The following is a 24,614-nucleotide window of genomic DNA, read 5'->3' as shown; positions in this document are numbered from 1 at the left end:
AGTCACACTGTTATTGTGTGTAACCTCTTGCTACTATATTGCTGCTACAAGAAATGTATGACTTCAGGCAGGATGCAGCTAATCACAAATAAAAGATGTTTTATTGCCTCCAGAAGGCCAACGGGCTATGCAGCTTCAAAGCCACCACAGCAATACAGCTGGATCAGATGTTATCTTAATGATTGTGCATACAGCAGCAGCTGTGTGATTATAGCTGGGATTTTCATAAATGTGTACCTGTAGAATCTACATGTTCATACACACACACACACACACACACACACACACACACACACACACACACAGTGGTACCTCGGGTTACAGACGCTTCAGGTTACATACGCTTCCGGTTACAGACTTCGCTAACCCAGAAATAGTACCTCGGGTTAAGAACTTTGCTTCAAGATGAGAACAGAAATTGTGCTCCGGCGGCACATCAGCAGCGGGAGGCCCCATTAGCTAAAGTGGTGCTTCAGGTTAAGAACAGTTTCAGGTTAAGAACAGACCTCTGGAACAAATTAAGTACTTAACCCGAGGTACCACTCTCTCTATATATGTGCTGTAGGTCAACAACCAGCCTGGGGCAGGAATCCAAATGGATGTATATGACACAGGAATATATAAGCTGGTGGTCAGGTTAGGCCAGCAATCAAAGGAAGTAGTAATTGGTAGAAAACTGATGCCCAGTGTATCTAGACAAATGACCATGGGAAGTGACAGAGAGAGTGGCTGTTGGTAAGGAAGGGTTCATCCATACTGTTGTTTAATGTGAACAGTATGCTTCCTATATATCAGTGGTCCATATTACATTCTGGTCCAACAACATTAGGAGGACCACAGGTTTTGGCTGCCCTGCACCAGACCATAGCTTATTCAACTAAAAGACAGTACTGACACAGATTTCAAAAGGAATTCACGCTGTACTCCAAATCCATAATTATTATGGTATGCATACCATCCTTCATCCGAAAATCCCAAAGCGCTTCACAACAGAAAAATATGAGTACAAAATACATAATAAAACAAAAACAAGCCAATAACCCTCCTTCCACAAACACATTTAAAAAGCCATAGAAAGTTAATCAGCTGAACGCCTGGTTGAAGAGAAACGTTTTCACCTGGCACCTAAATATATGTAATGAAGGTGCCAGACAAGCATCCCTGGGGAGAGCATTCTACAAATGGGGAGCCACCACAGAAAAGGCCCATTCTCGTGTTGCCACCCTCCAGACCTCTTGTAGAGGAGGCACACAAAGAAGAGCCTCAGATTATGATTGCAGGTTCCAGGTCAGTTCATATGGGGAGAGGCGGGAATAGGGTGTTTCTCTGTGTCCACAACCAGAGGCAATGTACACAAAAACTATATATGTAGTACTAGCACTGGATGCCCAAATGTGCAATTAGTAAAATAAATAAAATATATTAGCATCTGAAAGTTTTCTATTCCTACTTTAAGGCTTTCTTTTCAGACTTTCTGGCTAAATCTCAGTTTTCTGTCTAGTTGCTTAACTAGTGCCCAGATACACTTCTTTTGGTAAAGTTCCATGTGGCCCAATTTTGAACTATACATTTGCTAAAAGAGATTTTTGACATATTTCAGATGAATATTCTGTATGCCAATTCTTCAAAATAACTTTGTGTAAAACAATCCAACATTAATCTGGGCTCCCATATGGCCCTGATAAGGGAAGAATGCACATTTTGCTGAAGAAAAAGAAAATGTATTTTTGGCTAAGTAATATTAGAAAATAGTGGGTAAGTAATAAAACATGTTGTAAGCAAATAAGAAGGAAACTACTCATGCAACATACCTCAGCATCTTAACCTTCTGAGGGAACTTCTCAGGGCAGACATTAAGGCAGACATCTTATCAAATTTCATTTTACATAGCTATTTTTTACAACCATGTGAAACAGAATCTTAATACACCCACACCCAAAAAATGATGAATAACTGGACTCTGAAAAGAGGCTTCAGATAATCATACCATATTGCTTTGGAGGCTACAAGAGGTTTGTGAGACATTGCCCACCTACATACCTCTGTAAATACAGATTCCAATCTCAGGTGATTGTCACTATTTGGATTACCTAGAATAACTTAATTATCTAAACACTGGTGAAAATCTAAACTTCTTTATGACTCAGTGTCCCTTTTATACTTTATTGCCTCCCACTCCCCATGGCCCAAGTTACTTACTCTTCTTCATACCTACTTACAGAATTTGCTTTTCCAAAACTACCGTATTTTTCGCTCTATAAGATGCACATCTTCCCCTCCAAAAATTAAGGGGAAATGTGTGTGCGTCTTATGGAGTGAATGCAGGCTCCTTGGCTTCAGCGATAGCAACGTGAAGCCTCCGAAGCGCTCCCACCGCACTCCGGAGGCTTCATGTTGCTTTCGCTGAAGCCTGGAGAGCGAGAGGGGTCGGTGCACACCAACCCCTCTCGCTCTCCAGGCTTCAAAGGTAGCCTGGAAACCAAGGGTCTGGAAACCAAACCTTATGAAGAACAGTTGAGGGAGTTGGGTATGTTTAGCCTGGAAAAGAGGAAATAGAGACAAGACATGGTAGGTCATCTCCAAATATCTCAAGGGCTGTCACATGGAAGATGGAGCCAGCTTGTTTTCTCCTGCTCCAGAGACTAGGACTCAAACCAATGGCTTCAAGTTCCAAGAAAAGAGATTCCAACCAAACATCTGGAATAACTTTTGACAGTAAGAGCTGTACAAAAGTGGAACAGTCTCCTTGAGGAGGTGGTAGAATCTCCTTCCTTGGAGGTTTTTAAGCAGAGTTTGGATAGCCATCTGTTATATAAGCTTTAGTTGAGATTCCTGCATGGAAAGAGGTTTGACTAGATGACCCTCAGGGTCCCTTCCAACTCTACAATTCTGTGTTTCTATGATTTAGCACTCATAAGCACTCTGGTACAACTCATCTCAAAGTCCTAGCGCATTGAAGTAAAAATATCATGCTGCCTTAGTATGACCTACCTGCTTAAACGATTAATTCATTTACTTTCAGATTAATATCTCATGAAAAATTAGCAAGGAAAGAGGTTTGAAGAAGGAGGGGAGAGAAAGGGGTTACAGAGAAGAGCTACAAGTTAACAACCAATTTCTTTGCAATGGGAGGATGTAAAATCCAAAGGCAGAGATAATATTACCTCCCCAGGGCATTAGACGCTTGGTGGTTTAGAGCACATGCCTTTGATAATCAGCATCAGTATCTCTTTCATGTCACTGAACAGAAAGTGGGCCTCTTCAAAGAGCCTAATTCAGAAAAGGAATTGTTAAACAGGCCTGACTGGGTTGAGCAGTGCTGGAAATGAAGAACCCTGAAGGGCAGGATTAGATAGGAGGTCAGCACTCTCAGGCCACGCAAAGGAATAAATTAATAGGCGTCTGTGTTGCGTCTGAGGTTTTGGGAGGTTGTCATAAAATATTCACAGAATTTCTCTCTCCCCCACCCCCACCCCCGACCTCTCTCCCTGCCTTCCTCTCTCTTCATGTGTTTTCATAATTATTAAAAATTGTACCTTCTTGTCAGAAAATGGCATGAATTAGTTGGTGGCCAGGAGCTTATTGGCCTTAGCCTTTGAAGTGTCGCTACAGAGCTTCAGTTGTATAACCTTATTGATTTTTCTTTAATCTGGACTTTTTCCTAATGTTAATCCTCCAAAAGATATTTGTCCTTTATGTAAGACACTAGGCTATTTCAAAGAAGGGCAATATTTAGTTTGACATTATCGGACATAAGTGATGGCACTAGATGGAGAATATAATAAGAACCACCCCCCACCTGCTGTTGCTCACACACCCACTGGCAGAGGCGCCAGGTTGCGCCCAAGATTGAGAGGGCTCAGCGCACACTGCACGTGTGACACATTGTCTGGAGGAGCCAGCCGCTGAAGCTGCGATGTGCAACGTGCAATGCCCGTAACTGCACATGCCACGCCCCCTCAACACTGAGGGGGCCAGACCCCTTTCCAACAAATATTGAGAGGCCCAAAGACACCTCGGCCCCCTAGAGTTGGCGCGCCTGCCCACTGACAACTAATATTCTGCAGCGAACTACTTATAGGACATGCAAATTTCACAGGCGTAATAATCCTAAATACCAGCTGGGGAACAGTGGGGCAGAATAGAGCTACAGAACCAGAACTGCCTCCCAAGCCCCAGGGCTTGTGTTGCCAAGGGAGGAAATGAGGGGTGGGGGGAGCTTTTTTTGTTCCAACAGCTCCAGGCTAGCACATTCCCCAGAGCCCAAGGATTGGGTCTCTTAAGAGAATCCACACTTTGGATCCAGCAGGTCCCTAGCCTCAAACACCCCATTTCAGGGCTTTCTTGCAGGCTACTACTAAGCCTTAGAATTGCACTATTAGTCATCATGTTTAATTGCTACTGAAATACGGTACCTGTCTTCTATGAATTTCAGTAATTCCCTTCTAAGCTATCTAAATTAGCAGCTATACTTTCAATGCTGTTATAGAAATAAATAAACCTTTGGTAGGTCCAAAGGCAAGTTAGAAACAAACATTCATTCAGATGAATTTAGAGGTAGAGGGATTAATAGAAATTTGGTGAATGTTATAACCTATTGAGAAGTTTTGAATATTTTATTTATAAATTACTAGGCTAGAATAGATTACTTTTTGCTACAATAGAGAAAGAGACTTGTGCATGGCTAATGATTTCCTTCTGATCATGCCTCTGTGGGAGTGGTTCCTGCATTAGGGAATAAATATAAATCTAGTATCTGGAGAGAGGATCCTATATTGTTGGGAGACAGGCATGTTGTGGCTAAGAGATTATGAAGTTATGTTATTGAGATCTAACATAACTGAGAATGTGAGTCACAATATGCACTGGGAACTGGGAAATACTGCAGACCATAGTGAGCGGGAAATTTATTTCTGTAAAAGCTCATAAGAAAATGCTTAGAGGAGATTATATTTTTCAAAAGGGTATTAATTTATGACAAATGGAGGAAATTAGTGTGTTGTAGGAAACAATAGAGCATGTTGTGCAAGTTATTCCAGCTCTTAATATTGACATTTAATAGTTCATTAAAAATGGAAAAGAATATTGTGATTTGGGATACTGGGGGGAAAGTTCTGGGTAAACAACAAAGGAACTGAGCAGCTGGCCTGCTGTGGGAAATTCAGGGATTTCTATATCCAGAAGAAATCACGTATTTGAACTGTGTATAATTTAAGCATTTTGTGGGTCAGCCTATAAAATAGTTAAATCTTCTCAAACTCTAGCTAGAAAGATGCAAAACGAGAGCAGTTGCTTATCCTCACTTAAAAAAAATATAATCCTCAGGTGCTGCTTAAACATGTTTTTTAAAAATCCCTACAGAGAGGGCACTTGCATATATCCAAAAATGTGCATCACACATGTTCAGAATCTTATAATGATGACTGCATACATAGGCTTTTTCTTCGGGGGATACATCCTCTGAGAAGTGATCACTGGCCACAGCTTTCTCGGCATATGTACAGTGACTGGAAATATTACCACAACCCCAGACATGGGACTGGCAGACATGCTAAACTACACATGGGCTGCATCCTGCATATCAATCAATCATCTTATTTGTGTGCCACCTTTCCAAAGTTAAAACCATGCTCAAGGTGCCATGCAACATGAAAAATACATAATTACAAACATAATAAAAGTAGTCATAAACAATAAATTAAACATCAAAAAGTACACAACCAAACAGAACCACTGCCACATAAATCATAAAATATAAAATAAAGATACAAAAAAATAATATAAATAATAAGCCCCCCCCCACAAAACCCCATAAACAATGCCCCAAGCCCAAAGGTCTGTTCAGCAGCCTCAGCTTTTTGTAGCTAGAGTCACTCAGGGCCCCACCCTCCCAGGCCCACATCCCTCAAGTGTCCTGAAAACCTGGGACATCCCATTATTTTGTGTGTGAGTACAGTGCCCATTTGGCATTGATCTTGAGCTGCAATCTTGCCCTGAAAAAACAACTTTTTTCCCCCAGAGACACAATCTCACATGGGTCATGTGACATGGAAGATGCATCCCCAGGTTTTTCACCTCAGTGGGTTTGAGGATACACAGGCCAGGTGGGGAAAAGCCTGCAAGGCAGGGAGCAGTTCCAGGACTCACAGCCAAGATGGTTTGTGGAAATGCCTTCTTTGCTATATTGCACTGTGCAAAGTGAGCTCAAGAAAATATTTAGAATCTGGGGACTATTCTCAGAACTTTTGCAGCTGAATGGAACAATGGGAGGTGGTGTGCAAGAAAAAGAAAAAGCTTGTAAGATACTGAATGGGCCTAACTACCTCAGAAGACATTGTTGGCTCTCCTATCTATGTGCTTGTTCTCCCTTGCTTATCCTCCAAATATCCTGGATCTGTATTTAGTGTGGGTATTCTGCATAGAAAGAGTGTGATTCTTAAAGGGCCATCTATCCAGATCTGTCCTGACTTTACAGCCTTGTTTAGCAGCCCTGGTGCATTGCAAGCAGTGATGTTTTGCAAGCATAATTTGGTTCCTAAGCCTTATTATTCTTTACATGTCATTGCCTTTACAAGAAGGATGAGCTGCAGCTCAAGGGGTGCTGGCCTTGTAATGCACTGGGAATATTAATATTTTCCAGATTTAAACTGACTCATCTGTTGAACTTTATGTCTGGAAATTAATTTTTCATGTGTATATTGTGAGTTCCTAATTTTGTTTAATTTAAAACTCTTTATTGCCATCTGTTCCAAGTGGGCTGTTTCTTGGCATTTCTCATCAGAGCTGTTGCGTGCAGATTAGTCCTTGAAGTCTGTGGCACCATCCTTACCAAATGAAAGGGAGGAATTTCACCCCCTAGACAGAGGGTTCTTTTTCTACAGCAAGAAAAGCACAACTTTGGCAAGCAGCAACTTAAAAGGAAGAGACTTTTATGTTGTTGTTAGGTTTTTGTTTTGTTTTGGGGGGAGGGGAAAGGATACTCAGATGAATTACAGGGTGTTTTGTGTTATTTTCAGTGCATCTTCTCCCAACTTTATTTAGTTCAGTGACTCATGTTTCCTTACCAAGGTTAACCAGTGTGGGGAGAGGTATGTGTGTTATCTTAGCTTTTCCTCTACACCTTCCCATCCTTACTCAAAGTATCAGATAGCTACTGAGATACATCCACTGGCTTTCCTTGTTATCATCAGTGTCCTGGTTTACAATTCTGCTGTCATGATTTACTATTAATTTTGATTAAACCTTGACACTTTTCAGTTGCCTATACAACTCATATCTTCACAGCTTTGCATCTCTCTCTCTCTCTCTCTCTCTCTCTCTCCCTCTCCCCCTCTCTCCGTCCCCTTTCTCCTCATGTACCTTTTTAGTCCTCATCTTTGCATGTTTCCCATTCCTTAAAACTGGCTATGTCCTTTTGCATTTGTTAATAGCCATTCACGCCTGTTTCTTGGGAGAAAAGCAATGACAAACCTAGACAGCATTTTAAAAAGCAGAGACATCACCTTGCTGACAAAGGTCTGTATAGTTAAAGCTATGGTTTTCCCAGTAGTGATGTATGGAAGTGAGAGCTGGACCATAAAGAAGGCTGATCGCCGAAGAATTGATGCTTTTGAATTATGGTGCTGGAGGAGACTCTTGAGAGTCCCATGGACTGCAAGAAGATCAAACCTATCCATTCTTAAGGAAATCAGCCCTGAGTGCTCACTGGAAGGACAGATCCTGAAGCTGAGACTCCAATACTTTGGCCACCTCATGAGAAGAGAAGACTCCCTGGAAAAGACCCTGATGTTGGGAAAGATTGAGGGCACAAGGAGAAGGGGCCGACAGAGGACAAGATGGTTGGATAGTGTTCTTGAAGCTACCAGCATGAGTTTGACCAAACTGGGGGAGGCAGTGGAAGACAGGAGTGCCTGGCATGCTCTGGTTCATGGGGTCACAAAGAGTCGGACATGACTAAACGACTAAACAACAACAACATAGCAAGAATATTTTCCAGTATCTATCCCTTTGGTTTCCCTATATATATACTGGTTTCTGTTTTAAATTCTTTCTTAATACCTATCTCTAATGTCTAGCTTTGCTTTATCAGTCACTGGCAAATCACACACACTGTCTCTAGAAGCGAAAACACTTTTGTTTACTCTGTATCCAGTGTGGTTCCTACCACTGGTTTGGGAAGCAGTGAACACATGATGTTAGCCATCTATATTTATCCTGTATCTATCCTGGGTTTTTAAAATATGAAATACTGTATTTTGGTGCATCTTTTTCCTAAACCACCTTAGATCTGAGTTGAGAATAAGAACGGCTGCCTCTCTCTCTTGCCTCTAGCCTCTTCCTGAAGGAAGCCCTCCTGGGAAGCCCTTGCTTTGATCTCTTCTCTCTCTCCAGCCTTCCCTCTAGGGAAGACAGGTGATAAAGCAGAATGAGAAATGCTTCAGTTATGACAAATTGACGAGGCAAAAAATAAATTGCTGTGCTCAAAGCAACAGGCAATTGAGACATGGATTGTCACACATGGTGTTTGTGCATAGTATATCGCATGTGCACTTTGGAAAATTTATAGCTGTTGGAGGCTTTCCACTCTCAGTGGCGTCTAGTGACATATAAACACTACCATTCTCTGAGTATTCTTACATGAGATCTTTTTAAATAAATAAATAAAAATTGAATGCTCAAATGTAAAACCAGGTGGGCAATTGAACCAGAAGATACAATTCAAAATTTTAAGACGATACAATTCCACCATGAAGTTATTGGGACTTTGGCTTTTTGCTTAAATCCCACTTATTTCAAGAGATTGTCCAGGTGTGCATATCTCTAGATTGAGCTGATTCATATTTTGTAAGTTGTACAGTGACATTGCTATTTATTCCATTTTATTACAGCTTTTTCGTTTTTAAAGAGCTTTTGCATCTTATTTATGTTGTTGGGTGAAGCTTGCCCTAACAGCATTTTGGTTGATGGAAGTCTCTAAACCAAATACTTGTCAGTTGCTGTTTATGATGGCATTGCCAGAGTTGAGCCGTGCAGGATGCTGCTGCTTCCCTTCTTGCATGCTTAATATGCCACTGTTAGCACATAAGCAGAAGACCTTTATTCTTCTTCTTTTTAGATGAGCCTCTAATATGTTTTACCTAATATGTTTTTACAAAGATGTTGTATTATGATGCTTTTCTGTTGCTTATTTTGTGGTTAGATCTGTTTTTCCATTTTGTTGTGAGATATATATATATATATATATATATATATATATTGAACTGCCTTGAGCTTGATTTCATCATAAGAACAGTGGGATAGTAACATCCAAGTAAATAAACAAGCTCGGCACAACATCTTTCAAGGATAAGTGAGATGTTGAGTGAGAATAATTGAGAAATTCATTAGTTTTATGTCCAGTCACAACATACCCGGCTGATCCAATCAGATCAAAATTCTAGAGCTATTAGAAAAAAGTTACAATATATTAGGAAATTACTATTGTTTAAAGTAAAAAGTACTTTTTTAAAAAAAGGTAATAGTTTTGTCATATATGTATCTGAGCAACTTGATTTTAACATGAATGAACTCTTTAAGGCTAAAAGGCTGTGCCTTTAATGTTTTCCATAAAGATTGCTATTTCTTGTTTTTATCACTTGCTGGCATGCCATAAAGGCATTTTAGCACCTCTTGCTTCAGATTAATGCAGAAGATTACTTTAAACAACAGCTGATTTTAATCACGTTAATATCAACTCACCCTCTTCTTTTATAAATAACATTTTAAAACACATTTGTATTATTTTCAGCTCAGTATTTTCCAAACAGTTAAGCTCATCAGAGGCAGCATAGACAGAAAATACTTTGCTTTGTTTACTTGATGATTTTCACCTATGAGTGGTATCTGGCTAAGTCAAACCCATGCATGTCCAAGCAAGACCACAAAGCTGGATGGGATCCAAAAGGCCATGCAGTCCAACTCCACATGGTGAGGCAGGAGAGCTATCCACCAGGATACAACAGATAAAACAAACTATTATCAGATAATATTAGATAATGTATTTTTATGTTGTAAACTGACCTGAGATCTATGGATGAAAGGCGGTATATTAATTTAATGATCGCTTACCCATTTCTAAGGGACGTGGGTGGCGCTGCAGGTTAAACCACAGAGCCTAGGACTTGCGAATCAGAAGGTCGGCGGTTCGAATCTCTGCGACGGGGTGAGCTCCCGTTGTTCGGTCCCTGCTCCTACCAACCTAGCAGTTCGAAAGCACGTCAAAGTGCAAGTAAATAAATAGGTACCACTCCAGTGGAAGGTAAATGGCATTTCCGAGCGCTGCTCTCGTTTCGCCAGAAGCGGCTTAGTCATGCTGGCCACATGACCCAGAAAAACTGTCTGCAGACAAACGCCGGCTCCCTCGGCCAGTAAAGCAAGATAAGTGCGGAACTCCAGAGTTGTCCGCGACAGGACCTAACGGTCAGGACAGTGGCGTAGCGTGGGTTGTCAGCACCTGGGGCAAGGCAAGTAATTTGCGCCCCCTAACCCGTGGATTTGCGTCCCCTAACCCTAACCCCCAGATGTTGCACCCAGTGCAGCCGGGCCCCCCTGCACCCCCCACGCTACGCCACTGGGTCAGGAGTCCCTTTTCCTTTTACCCATTTCTGGTTGGTAGGCAGTTATGGTCCCTCACTGGTCAGCCACCATCTCTGGCAGACAGGATTTCAACGGGCAGGACTTCCGCCCAGACTGCAAAATTTAAATGGGCCAAACAGAGGCCCACTAGTGTGTGGAAGCATCCCTGGCAGACTGTGAGCCGGATGACTCCACTCCGGTCTGCCAGTGATGCTTAAAAGCCATCTGCACCAGGGTAGTATTTAATAAATAATAATAATAATAAGGATATTTTCAGCCACGTGATAATACAGTTCTACTACTATCCCCCATTTCTTGCAGTTTAGTATCTTAAATAAGAGTCAGACCACTGGTCCATCTAGCTTAGGGGATTTTTTTTCATCTCTAACCCTGGTCTATACAGCCTGGTAGCAGCTGTCCACACATGAATCTTCCTGAGCTCTACCTAAAGATACCAGAGATTGTATGCAAAGCATGTATGCTATCACTAAGCTATGTCTCTTCCCCCACGGATATGATCTAACAATGTTCTCACTATCAAGAGTTGTTTAGGGAAAGTGGTTGATTGATGGCACCACCAACTGTATCCAAGAAGCCTATTTTATTCAACTTCCATTCCCAGAAAACCAGACTATCAGTGATCTAAGGTCAGCTCATTCATCAGATCATAAGTTGCTTGTCATGTTCACATTTATAACCAACTACTAGTAACTCTATTAGGATGGAGGCTTTGCTCAGCACCAGCCAAGACTTTCAGTGCTTTCAGCCAATTTATGGATTATGCCTCTGGTGGAGAAGGACACACTATGTGGCAGGAAACCACAGTTCACGAATGAATTCATAGGGATTTAACTGTTGAAGGATCAGTGAAAGTGATGGATGTCCCCACATACACCGAGCCAATTATTCAAATTGCCAATATAGTCACATCATACATAGTTGCTAACTATGAAAAAAGTAGTTTAGCAGTAGTAGTAGCTGCAGTTCAGGCAAACATTTTTTGAGTGGTGGCAGGAAACAATGTTCATTACAAACCATGCATACAAGCTGTTAAACCTATTTACGAAGTGACTGGCACATTCATGATACACAGTGGAAAGTCTAAAACAAAAGTAAATTGTTGTGGAAATCACTTTAATAGCATGCAGATGAATATGATGGTCTGCTTTCAGACCATTCCAAAACAAAGGTGAAATAACAAATTACAAAATATGCTACAAGAAAAATCATTGAGCTTGTAATGCTTACCTATACTGTATAATCAAGTGCCATTTCCCCAAGAAGCTCTTCTCTAACTCAGAATGCATGAACAGTCAGCATTCTATAGGCTAGGACCCTCAAAGCCACATGCTTTTTGGGTAGTGTGTATTGACATTTGTAACATTAGCTAACACATAACTTTCAATAAAACTCATGACCCAGACCAATTAACCAAGCAGTCTTTTATTTGATGACTATTTTCTCTGCTGTCTTATTATTAACCTTTGTAAGCTCCTCTGGGAACTTTTTTAAAACTGAAGAGCAGGATACAAATGCTTTAAATAAGATTGGGGTCATTTCTTTTGTTTGTTTCTTGCAGTGTGTGTGTGTGTGTGTGTGTTGGTACCCAGCCATCTCTAAAGCACTCTTTATTTTGGAAGTGTATTTGTCTGGAGTTAGGGTGGCTGAGCTTCCAGGTAGCTCCCTGCTATGGCAAATGAGTGGGATGAGTGCAAGGCAAATGAAACCAAGGGAACAATACAATAATGTCCCTGTGTGCAATTCCGCATGTATGAGCCAACGTTACAAACTGAGAAAGAACTACAATCCATTTCTGAATGCTAACCAAAAAAACTTATAAAGACCAAATCAATACCTAATCAAGCGGAGGAGAGTTCACCCATCACTAGGCTGATGCTTAACAGCTTTTAAATCAGCTCTCAAACATCTTTAAACAAGCACCAGGAATGGACAACAAATGAGCCAAATGCAGCCAGAGAGGTACTTTCTCTACAGGCTGCAGGGTCTGTCATTTCAAAATAATACAAGCTTCTGCATGAGCAGAAATGCATTTGAAAACAATATGATTACAAAAATACCTGAAATATTAGAAACAAGTTGAATGAAAATGAAACCAAACTCGTGGTTTTCAATTCTCATGTGCTGTTAAATTTAATTATCTATTGTCTTTAAGGGTAGGCTTAAAGTAAAACATAATAATTACTTGAGATTCTAATCTAGAACATAATAGTAGCAGTAATGTTTTAGCATTACAGAAGCTTAATTGGAATAACGGCCAAAGTATAGCAAATTAATGTTGATTAACACTATGACAAATAAAACACTTCTCTCTCTCTTGTTCACTCTGGGATCCAGATGGATACTAGTTAGTATACTTTATTTGACAAAAGTCATATTTCATAACTGTGTTTTACTTTGGCTTGGTTAAAGTAGCTGTGACTTTTTCTTAGGGAAAATGGGTGTTGGAGCCATAAGGTCTGCTACAGTCGCCAGCAGACAGCATATAAAAGAGTACTAGAGATTATACCGAGTTCAACATTAACAGTATGTTAAAGAAATGACAGTAAATTGTTAATGGTGCCGTAAGAGGTAGAGTGGAATCATTTTGTACTGCAAACATGTCTTCCAGAGAAAATGTCCCAACATTAAGAAAAAAAAGATAGCTTTCAGCTGTTATTAAATAAGAAGCTAATGTTCCATTTCTTCTGGGAAATTGGTACTTTCTCTTTAATGGGAATGAAAAACAAAAAGAAAGCAGAATGTAAGTATATGCATGGGTATATGCATAACAAACCCTACAAGACCATTTCTTAGGTTTAGCATCCTGTTGGCTACCCACAACCACCGTAATTGAGTACTGCCTAAAGTAGCCATCATTAGTACCCAAGGTCACTCAAAGGTCTGCCCCAAAAACATGATTCACATGTGAGACAAACCTGTTTAAAAAAATAATTCCTGCCTCAAACTAACTAATGAAAGGCAAGAGCAAGGAATGTCATTTCCCCACTGGAATTCAGTATTGTGCTGAGGTAAGAGACAGAGGAGCTATTGAAGATATGAGATAGCTCTCCTCCTGCTCATCTTGGATTAACACAGGCATGATCCAAGTATTTCCCCTCTCTCCCCCCAAATCAGGAATAGCTCAGAAGGATGATCCTTCCATAGTGTGCTATTGCTTCTCACCCCTAGTTTTACCTTCAAAATAACCATCTTAACAAAGCAATGGAAAAACATCTGCCGATACCTGTATTTTACTATTAAAATAACTATTGAACTGGGAAAGCTGCCGAGCTATAGAAAATAAATCCTTAAACCTTAAAAATGGCACTGCTGGATCAGGCCAAAGGCCCATCTAATCCAACCAGGACATGGACGCAACAACACTCTCCTCACTTGGAATTTCCAGCAACATTGTGGCTAGTAGCCATTGATAACTTTATCATCCATTCATTCATCCAATCCTCTTTAAAGCCATTGAACTTGGCGGAGATTATATTTGTTGCATTTAGGGACACCCGCTGGGACGCGGGTGGCGCTGTGGGTTAAACCACAGAGCCTAGGACTTGCTGATCAGAAGGTTGGCGGTTCGAATCCCCGCAACGGGGTGAGCTCCTGTTGCTCGGCCCTGCTCCTGCCAACCTAGCAGTTTGAAATCACATCAAAGTGCAAGTAGATAAATAGGTACCGCTCCGGCAGGAAGGTAAACGGCGTTTCCGTGCGCTGCTCTGGTTTGCCAGAAGCGGCTTAGTCATGCTGGCCACATGACCCAAAAGCCATACACTGGCTCCCTTGGCCAATAAAGCGAGATGAGCGCCACAACCCCAGAGTCGGTCATGACTGGACCTAATGGTCAGGGGTCCCTTTACCTTTACTATTTAGGAACAATAGGAAAATCTTACATACAAAAATTGATGCTGGGTAATATGACTAAAGGTAACTAAGCTCAACTGCTATTTTTAAAACAATTCTAGCTCTACTGTAAAATATGGACATCTTCCTGAAGACATATCACAAATACTTCACTATTCAACAGACATTTTATATATACAGTATATAACTCTTCACTTACAGTTCTGAACAGCTGAACCAAGTTTCTTTTTTCAATCTCCAGAATCTGTTTGATGCAAAATCCTGCACAAGGGAAAGGGGGGGGGAGGAGTACAAACAGAATGTTCAAGTCTATTGAAGTATCTTTTAAAAAATAATCAAGTTGAGAAGTTCAGCTTTTTTAAGAGGCCACATTTAACAGTCAGTGTAATCAAACACAATCTTCCTTCTGTGTTTTGTGTTCATAAACCTTCATGTGGAGGCTCTGAAACGAAGCCAAGGGAGAAAATGTTAGTCCTAACTGCACTTTAAAGTTGACCATTTATACTGCTAAATCTGCACTTATGTGGAAGTTTTTATAGGTATCATGGCTTTATGTGACTGAACTGCATTTTCTCTTTAAAAAGGAAGGGGGTGGGGAGAGAGAGCTTTCCCACATGTTAAATGTTTTGGATCAGATATCCTATTATCTTACTTCTCTTTAAAATATCCTCAGGTTGCTCCATATTGAAAAGCTTTTGGAATATGTGGATGTCAGATAATATAAACAGCAAAGTCTACTCAGGATGCAAACTTTCAATAAAGTTTCTGAAAAGTGACTGTACATATGTGTTGGATATCCAAAAAGTTGCATTAAAGTCTTGCCCATATAGTTGCCAGCTGGCAAGGTGCTGCTCCTGTTATTAAATTTATCAGTCAATCCTCATGGAACTCTGGACAATTGAATGTTCAAGATCAAACTCTTCAAGCTTCTAAATATAGTCATTGAAAGGGGTCTGGGTCCAATAATACAGTGTCATTCCTGGATCACTTCTCAGTGCAATCCATTTTTACAGCAGGATCAATATGTTAATTTTTCCTAGACTGTGTCCTCAAGGAAAACATTGTGTGTTTGAATGTTGACTCACAAAGAAGAAGAAGAAGAAGAAGAAGAAGAAGAAGAAGAAGAAGAAGAAGAAGAAGAAGAAGAAGAACTAGTCCTTTGGCACAATTGTTTCCACCTGCAAGGAGTTTGTTATGGGGAAGCAATCCAATCTAGGTAGCACAGTTCAGGACAAAGCTTTAATATTTGGTTGTGCTGGTTCTGTAAACCAACTCAGGGCTTATTCACATTTCCTAGTGTCCTGCTGTTTCTCTCCAGGGAAAAGCACATTTTAGCTCTCAGTTGGAGCAAACAGCAATTTGAGTTTTCTCCAGATTGCCATTTGTTCTGCTCTATCGCTAAAGAACGGATTTTCCCTTGGAAGGGAGTGGCAAGGGGAAAACCACTCTGACCTGTGCAGCACAAGCTAAAGTGTGGAGGAGCCCCTACAATGGATGCTTCCAGACAGGAGGCTTAGAATCACAGAATTGTAGAGTTGGAAGGGACCCCGAGTGTCAACTCTTCAACCGTCTGCAATGCAGTAATCTTAAAATGTGGTTTCTCCATCCAATTTGAAACCATACCAGACGTCCCCTACTTAGCTTTGCAAATGTGCTGCAGGTAAAGCAGTGTCTAGGCCTTGTTCCCTTCCAGGTAAAATCCCCTAGAGTAATTTCTTTGCCCCTCATAGCCCTTCAGCCTGGATTGGATTATGCCCATGGTTCCTCATCTTCCATAAATTCTGCCAAATGTTACATCCTCACACATGTATCAATAGGTCTACTACTACATGACTAAAGGAAGATAAACAAGCAAAAAGGCACCATGATGGGCCCATGGTGGGGCATGCATGGGATTACAGCACAGATCAGGAGTCATAGCTATAATCTAACACAGTGGCAGGCATAATCTCAGGGGCCAAATAGAGAGGCCTAGAAAGTCACATTTGCACTATGAGTCTGAGATTCCCCATCCTTGAGGGTCCCCATCCCTGCTCTAGCATAAGGTTCCTTAAGATAAATCATATGTGTGAATGTATGTGCATTGGATCAAACTATTAGCCTGAAATAGAGCAATAGTTCACCCATAATTTAAATCTTACATGGAGCATTACATTAGTATTTGGTTCCTATTATATCTTAATATCTTGCAGCATTCCATATAAGCCACCTGTCCAGGCTAGAATAGATAGACCATTAGATGTCCTTTGTATATTGTCCCTGGGTTTCCTAGAATTCTTACCATCTCTTGGAACTGCTATTCAAACTGCTTCAAAGGTTATTGCTAATATCATTTGTTTTGTTTTCTGCTGTGTATAGTCGCACCATGCCTAGAAACTCAGCTATCGTGCAGTCCATTTGTTTTTAATGGCTTTTTAAAAAAACAACAACACTATGCCTATGCTTCTTCTGTGTGCAGTCTCTCATGGCAAGTATGACGACAAGCTTCCAGTCTTAATAGGTTATAGAGCAAAAATCCTCCAAATGCTACTTCTCCAAAAATATTGGGTCCCAGTCTGACTGAGAGAAAAAAGAAGATCCATCAGATGGTTTTTCTCAGGGGTTCCCAAACTTATTTGGCCTACTGCCCCTTTTCATAAAAAAGGTACTCAGCACCCCCTGGAAATCTACCTTCTTTAAGCTGTGATCCACTTCCCGATGAAGCTGAAAGGGGTTCACCCAAGCCCAGGAAAACCCCTCGCCTCCAGACCCAAGGGAGGCGTTGTCACCGTCCTGCAATGGCACTCAACCTGGTGATAAGTGTCATCACACAACAGATGAAACATGTATAAATGGTTTTTCAAAATTTTCTTCTCTTCACTTATTTCTTTATGCTTCCACTGTCCCCTTATTTTAATTCAATGCCCCCCAGTTGCACCCGAGGCTACTACCATCTCCATGGATCATTCCAGCACCCCTAGCGGGCCGTATCACCCACTTTGGGAAACAATGGTTTATTTATTTACTCCACTTATCTCTTTCCTTCCATCCATCAAGGAGCTCAAGGAGGCATACAAGGTTTTTACCCGGCTCCTGGTTTAATACTTACAACAACCCTGTGGTGGGGGTTTGTCTGAGACAGAGTCACTGGCCAAAGATCACTGGGTCTCGTCAGCCCTAGTTTGACACCTTAACCACTAACGTATATTGGCAACATTCAGATCCTAGACGGGGGGTTTGTTAGGGGGTTGTACTTGAAAAATATAGCAGAATTCTGAAGGGAAAGATGAGGAAGCTGATCAGTTGGGAAGACCCATTAGTCAGACACAGTCTGATGGCTATAGACATCATCAAGGCAGCCAACTTGCTCTTTCAACAGCCAAAGCCAAACTGAGCTCCTAGGTGCTGGAGTAAGCCCTGCTATCTCTGAACCAAGCGCTTCAATATACCTTAAAGGCACAATTATCTAATCAAGAGCTTAGGACTCCTTTGGAACTCCATGGTTTCCTCGTGGGCCATTTGCCATCTCATTCAAGGAAACCCATGTAAATGTGAAATCCAGGGGAAAGAATTAGGCATGACACTGATTTATTATTTTTTCAGTGCACTCCCCTATGTAAGATGTTGATATACATATGTGAAGATTGGTTTCTACAATTTATTGCTGTGCAGGACCCTCAACAGTTTGCACGACTGATGTTGATGGGCAGATCACATTAGGTCTTTCAATAATGATGTTTATTTATGGGTAAGAATTATATTAATACAAAAGTTAAAGATACTATACTGCAGTCTTGTATATAACTACTATTAAACACCATTATATATATTATTCCCCTATGTTATGTAAGAGAATATTAGACCTTTAAGGCAATATACTCAGAAAACACTCTATAGCACAATCTCCTTTAAAAACAAGCTGAGATATGCATGGCATCCATTGTTATCAGAGTTCTTGGCATACAGATTTAACAAATATTACACATGCCTAAAGTGTAGGCTTAACCAGCTGGTCCTTATCCTAATCTGACCCCAAGAACTGGGTGTGACTATTAAAAACCCTTTTCAAGGCAAAAATTTGTTTCTAGGATATTTATGAAGCATGTTTGCCATATTTGCTAATCCTAGAAAAGAATGAGACATTTCTAAAGTAAGCAGAGAATGCAAGATTTTGACTAACATGAGTAAATTTCCATGGTAGGCTTGTGTAGTAAAATATACTTATGGAAAATTTCTACCTTAAACTTTTAAGTAATTGAAAAGATTACATGAGAGAGAGATGAATATCTTTTAAGAAGACATTCAGTAGCTAATTAAAATCAGGTCCAGTGTATGTTGCATAGGCATAGAAAGTAAAAAGGTGATTGGAATGTCTTGGCTTCATTTTACCTTCTTGCACAGTAAGAAATTATATATTTATCATATTTGAAATATATGGCGGCTAACAGATTGAGGTTGAATCCTGACAAGACAGAAGTACTGTGGGGGGACAGGAGGCGGGCAGGTGTGGAGGACTCCCTGGTCCTGAATGGGGTAACTGTGCCCCTGAAGGACCAGGTGTGCAGCCTGGGAGTCATTTGGGACTCACAGCTGTCCATGGAGGCACAGGTCAATTCTGTGTCCAGGGCAGCTGTTTATCAGCTCCATCTGGTACGCAGGCTGAGACCCTACCTGCCCGTGGATTGTCTTGCCAGAGTGGTGCATGCTCTAATTATCTCTTGCTTGGACTTCTGAAATGCGCTCTATGTGGGACTACCTTTCAAGGTGACCCAGAAACTACAACTAATCAGACAAAACTTTTCCCATGGACCCCTTTAGCGAAGTAAAAAATTGGTTCTAGTTTTGACTAAGGATCCAACTGAATGCATTTCCTGTCAAAAGCTGTGACTGTTAATATGAGATAGGCAAAACCTCCAGACATGCCCCATTTGCCTGCAAGCAAAGTCCTCCCTGGCCTTGAATATGGCGACCAATTAATTCCACAGCAAGGTTGTGCTACAGAACTGTCTGCCTACTTTCAGGCACAGCCAAGAGATACGGGGGGTGGGGGGTGGCATCCATTTCCAACTGTGCCGTTCACTCACAGCGCAGCTGGAATTTATACTATAGAGATGTATCTGAGAGAAGTCTAGCTCCCCCAGTTCTGTCTCCCTAAACCACGTCCACTGAACCAGCCACAATTGGCCAATCTGAAGTTCATTTTTTGGCGATTTGACGCAGAAGACCCCCAAGTGGCCAATGCTGTTAGTGCCACTGGCAGTCATGTAGGTGAGGACCCTTGCCCTCCCCAATTCCCCCACAGCCATGCCAAGCTACAATCGCTGCCACTGGAAAAAACAGTAAGCCGTCTGTATCAAGGAATCTTGTTCAGTAATTAGTGTGGTTCTAGTGCATCTATCTGTAAAAATAAATAAATCTCTAGATGTGGGATTCTGGGGAATATTTAAAGAAATCCAATTACTGCCCCAGTGAAGTTCATAATGGATTCTTCTAAAAAGCAGGAATTGGAAGTCACTGAGCATACCAGAATGAGTTTGCACTATGTTTACCCCCTGTTTCCTGGAAGGTAGAGAGCAATCAGATGAATCAATATTTATAAAAACAAGACAAAAAAATCCTCAGGCTTTTAAAGTTTCTTGGTTGTTGTTTTTTCTGGGTAAAAGAGCATGGAAGGGACTCCTTTATTCTTTCCTTTGTAATGTAATTTAATGTGGCAGATGCTTTTACCCAGTGTTGGAGCCACAGCTGGGAATGGTCATGTATGCTTTCTGGACTATATAATGCAAGCCAGTAATCTGTATCTATCAGTCATCAGTCACCTTCTTCAAAATCAGTTTCATATGACCTATATAAATACATGGGGGAGCTTCGACTGTTCCAGTTCACAAAACTTTCCTGAATTCAAGGGAAGCAAATTCTGTGCCCTGTGAGTTGGTGGTACATTTTATTGGCTTCTAAAGCAATCATCCACAATGTGTGACCCAGCAAACCCAAAATTATCACCAGGATACATATGATGGCCTAGTAAATGTTTCACTTGCCTTCTAGTAATGGTGGAACAGTGAAATTGTCAGCACCAGGCAAGCCCACAAGACTGCTGGGCTCCATATGGCTTAGTGGGTCAGACATTGTGCAGGCATGTTCTAAATGCTACAGAAATGTGATTACCCTTTTTTTGGAAGGAGCTATAAAAGAATATTTGAATCAAAAGGTTTGAGATATAGCCTTGGTTGAAAAATTGACAAATAAAATTGGCTTGGGGGACTAAAAAGAGGGATAGTTTTGGATCAGAATGGTTGGATTTTGTACTGCATGTTAGTAAGAAAATGAATGTTGTAATGCCTCCATCTAATTATACTACTCTGTAGAACTCATAGCTGTTTATTTTTTTGGTGTCGTGACATTTCTGCTGTACTTTGAAGAGAGTAATTATTGTGTGATTCTTGCCATGCCTGTTAGTTTCTGCAACAGAGTTTAATTTACGTTTTAGGTTCAAATTTTATTTATGCCTTAAGGTATGTTTTTTGCCTCTGTTTGGCCCTCAGGACTCTGCCTGGACTACCTCTCCCTACCCTGCTCTGTGTCATCTTCTACTGACCTTACCTTGCTGTAATGTGACAATACCTCTTGCTAGGCTGCATAGAGGATGTAGTCCACAGTATATGGCTCACGGAAGGTTGCTTATGGTGGAATGTGGCTTTCAGGCTGAAATAGGTTCCCTGCTCCAATATAAATCTGTCGCAGGACAAAGACGTAAGCAATTCTTGTCCTCAATTTAACCACAAATATAGTAATACTTAAATGATCCCCTGGTGGAGGAAAATGGCTGATCATCGTGTTTCTAAGCAGATGTCCTTGAAAATAGTGTGCACATTAATACAGGATATTCGTGCAGTTTAAAACTCAGGATCAAAGCGGAAAACACTTCAAAGAAGCCACTAGATATATCCTTGCAGATACTGGGAGAACAACCTTTCCTAGCCTTATGGCTCACTCAAAGTCCAGGATGATCACTTAATGCTTCCTTAATTATAAGTAACCAATGGCAGATTTCTCCTGATAACTAGGCATCTCTGTCTAGCTGCTGGTATATGATTAACATCAGAGTTTGAAGAACATGACATCTCTCTAGCTAAGAAGAAGGCAAAGAAATAATACAGAGCCAGATTTCAGTTTCCATTTGGAGAACAGAGAGCTGTGATTTTCCTGTGAGTTCCTTAAAAAGCAGGATGAGTGGAAGGGCGGTTCTGGGAATATGATTCAAAATCAGCAGATGTGCTACTGCTGTATATTTGTAACTAAAACAATTGTTATGAAGACACTATAGGTACTTCCAGACAGCCACTATTTTCGTGCGAGGTTCAATCACACATTGACAAATTCAGGTTGTGCAACTGTAGTTCATTTGGTGCTCCAGCAAAAGAAATCTGCTTCCCCAAATTATTAGGCATTTTGCAATTAAAAAAAATGTTATGAGGGAAGTGTGGGGTAACACTTGCTTTGACACAACATCATCTAACGTCCCTGCAAACAAATGAGAATGAACACTCATTAAATAGCCAACGACTATTTCCCTGGAAACATATCAGGATGAATCCTCAATAAACAGGTCATCTGGAGGTGCCTTCCAGTGCACTTTCCCACCCCAAGAAAACTATGACTATATACACATAACTAGCTTAAAGCACAGCAAGATCTTGGGGGAGGGGTGCATTTCAAGTCATATTTGCATATTGTTATAAACATTGGTAAGGTCTGATGTGTTTCTACGTCACCCACTGTCTGTTCATGCCAATGGGTGGAGAGCAGGCAGGGATGCCACACTCCCTGGAACTCCTATTCATTAAGTTGTCATTTGTGCATGTGCAAGCACTGTGCCTTCAGCTTTCAGTTCAGATTAAAGCTGGTTTGAGGGATAATGCATCAAACGGCAATATTTCTGCAGAAACAACAGGATAGATATAGATTGTGGCTAACATGATGTTTGTACTTGGCTTCAAAAACCAGTGTTAGGAATGCACTGGGTGCAGAGTAAATGGTAATGACAAAAGCCAGTCATTCCCCGTTAGAAATCCTCACTGTTCTTAAGCAGGGAAACACACATCAATATAGATCATAGGATCATAGAGTTGGAAGGGATCCCATGGATCATCTAGTCCAACCCCCTGCAATGCAGGAATATGCACCCCTAGGGGATCAAACCCATGACCTTGGCATTATCAGCACCACACTCTAATCAACTGAGCTATGCAAATATAAACAGTTATCCAAACTCTTGGTGAGAACTGAGGAAACTAATGCCATTTGTAAACACTGATTACCCCATTATACTACCTCAAAACACCCCCCTAATTTACAGCAACTGTGATACTTATTGATGGCCTACTAAGTTTTGTTGCTTCTGCTTATAAGTCTTCCGGTATGCTTAGGTAATCCCTTTCAAAATAGATAAGAAATTGGTTCAGTTCAAAATGTGTGACACTGACACATACTGAGTGGGTACAGAGGCCAGGCGAACAAATCCAAACACCTTTTATCTTATTCTGTGGTAAGCTGAGGTAAAGTTTTATCTCATTTTAGCCAAGACAAATATTTCTATCCCTAGAGGATCTGAGTTTCATCAGTGGAGCAATGTAACATGACAAGCCATGCCTTTCTGGAAATTTGCTTTTTTGCCTAGGGTGCTTTGTGAGGCACACAGCCAAAAAAGACTTCAGCTACTCCAGGACTGCACTAATGTATCCAAATGTGCCTGGAGAGTTTTCAAACTCTCATGTCATAGATGTTCAAAACAAAAAACACCCCACACCCCCAAAATGAGGTGGGGTTTGGTAGGGGAAGGCTATGTAAAGAGAAGTAATCTGTGTGCCTTGTTTGTACTCAAGAAACACCAGTTGGGCATAATGGGGGCGGAACAGGGCAAAACAGGGGTGGGGCAGAACAAGGTAGGGCGGTCTTATGCACGTTCCGCCAGGAACGCGACCCCCATGCAAATCAGGGGTTGCCTCTCTCTCTCTCTCTCTCTCTCTCTCTCTCTCTCTCTCTGTGTGTGTGTGTGTGTAACATAATGGCCATTGCTAACGCAAAGGTGCAGTAGCAGGGTACCACATACAAAGTAAGGTAAGAAAGAAGCAAAAAATAATAAGAGGAACATGTGGTAACACACAAATATAAATCAAAACACCCATATTTCTCGAGTTGGTGTAGACGGTGAAAGTTGAACAGCTAAGTCTGAAGCATAATAAATAAAATCCCACCAGATAACGTAAAAGTACTCTGGGTTTTCCATCCTCTTGGAGACACAATTTGTCATTTTTTTCTGTAATAGCAAAAATCCGTAAATTTTTATACCACAAAGACAAATGTAGATTTTTCAATCTACCACTGTTGGGTGGTTGAAATCCTGGTTGCAGCTAGCCTTCATGTAAAAAGTTATTTAGAGTGATAGGCAATCATGTTATAAGTCCACATATTCAGTAATGACATCTGTTGGTAAAACAATTTTTATACCATGCGCAGGATGACAGAAACACTGCAGGAGTGGAGAGTCTACTTTAGAACTCCCTGAAAAGTTGTAGCAATGCTCAGTTTGCATGGCAAGTGGGCCATGCTGGAAGCAGCATAAGAGCCCAAACATCTACACATATTTATTCTAGATGAGGGATGTCTCTTTAACTGTCCTGGTTTAACTAGCTGCGTAGTCTTCTGGTATGGTAGAGCCAGCCTAGCTTATAAAGCATATCTCTGGCAAGATTTATGAGATATAGGGTCCATCTTGGGACTCAGCTGCTTACCATGACGAACCAGATATAGAAGTTCTACTTATCACATCATCACTTCAGCTGTAAGGGCAGCTGCTGAAAATGACTTCATTGTAACAACAGAAGAAGAGCCCTGCTGGATCAAACCAAAGGTCCATGCTCTTTCCCATAGTGGCCAGCTAGATGTCTCTGGGAAACTCACAAGCAGCACATGAGGGCAATAGCCTGCTCCCACTGCTGCTCTCCAGCAACTGGGACAGAGGGGCATCCTGACTGGAACATTTCCATACAGCCATCATGACTAGGAGTCAGTGATAGACTTTATCCTGTTATTGATTTATCTAATCCAGTTTTAAAGCCATCTGAGCTACTAGCCATTGTCACATTTTG

This window comes from Podarcis liolepis (assembly GCF_965112155.1).
Source record: "Podarcis liolepis genome assembly, chromosome: 8".
Taxonomy (NCBI): domain Eukaryota; kingdom Metazoa; phylum Chordata; class Lepidosauria; order Squamata; family Lacertidae; genus Podarcis; species Podarcis liolepis.
The sequence above is the reverse complement of the archived record's forward strand: the minus strand, read 5'-3'. Positions refer to the sequence as shown.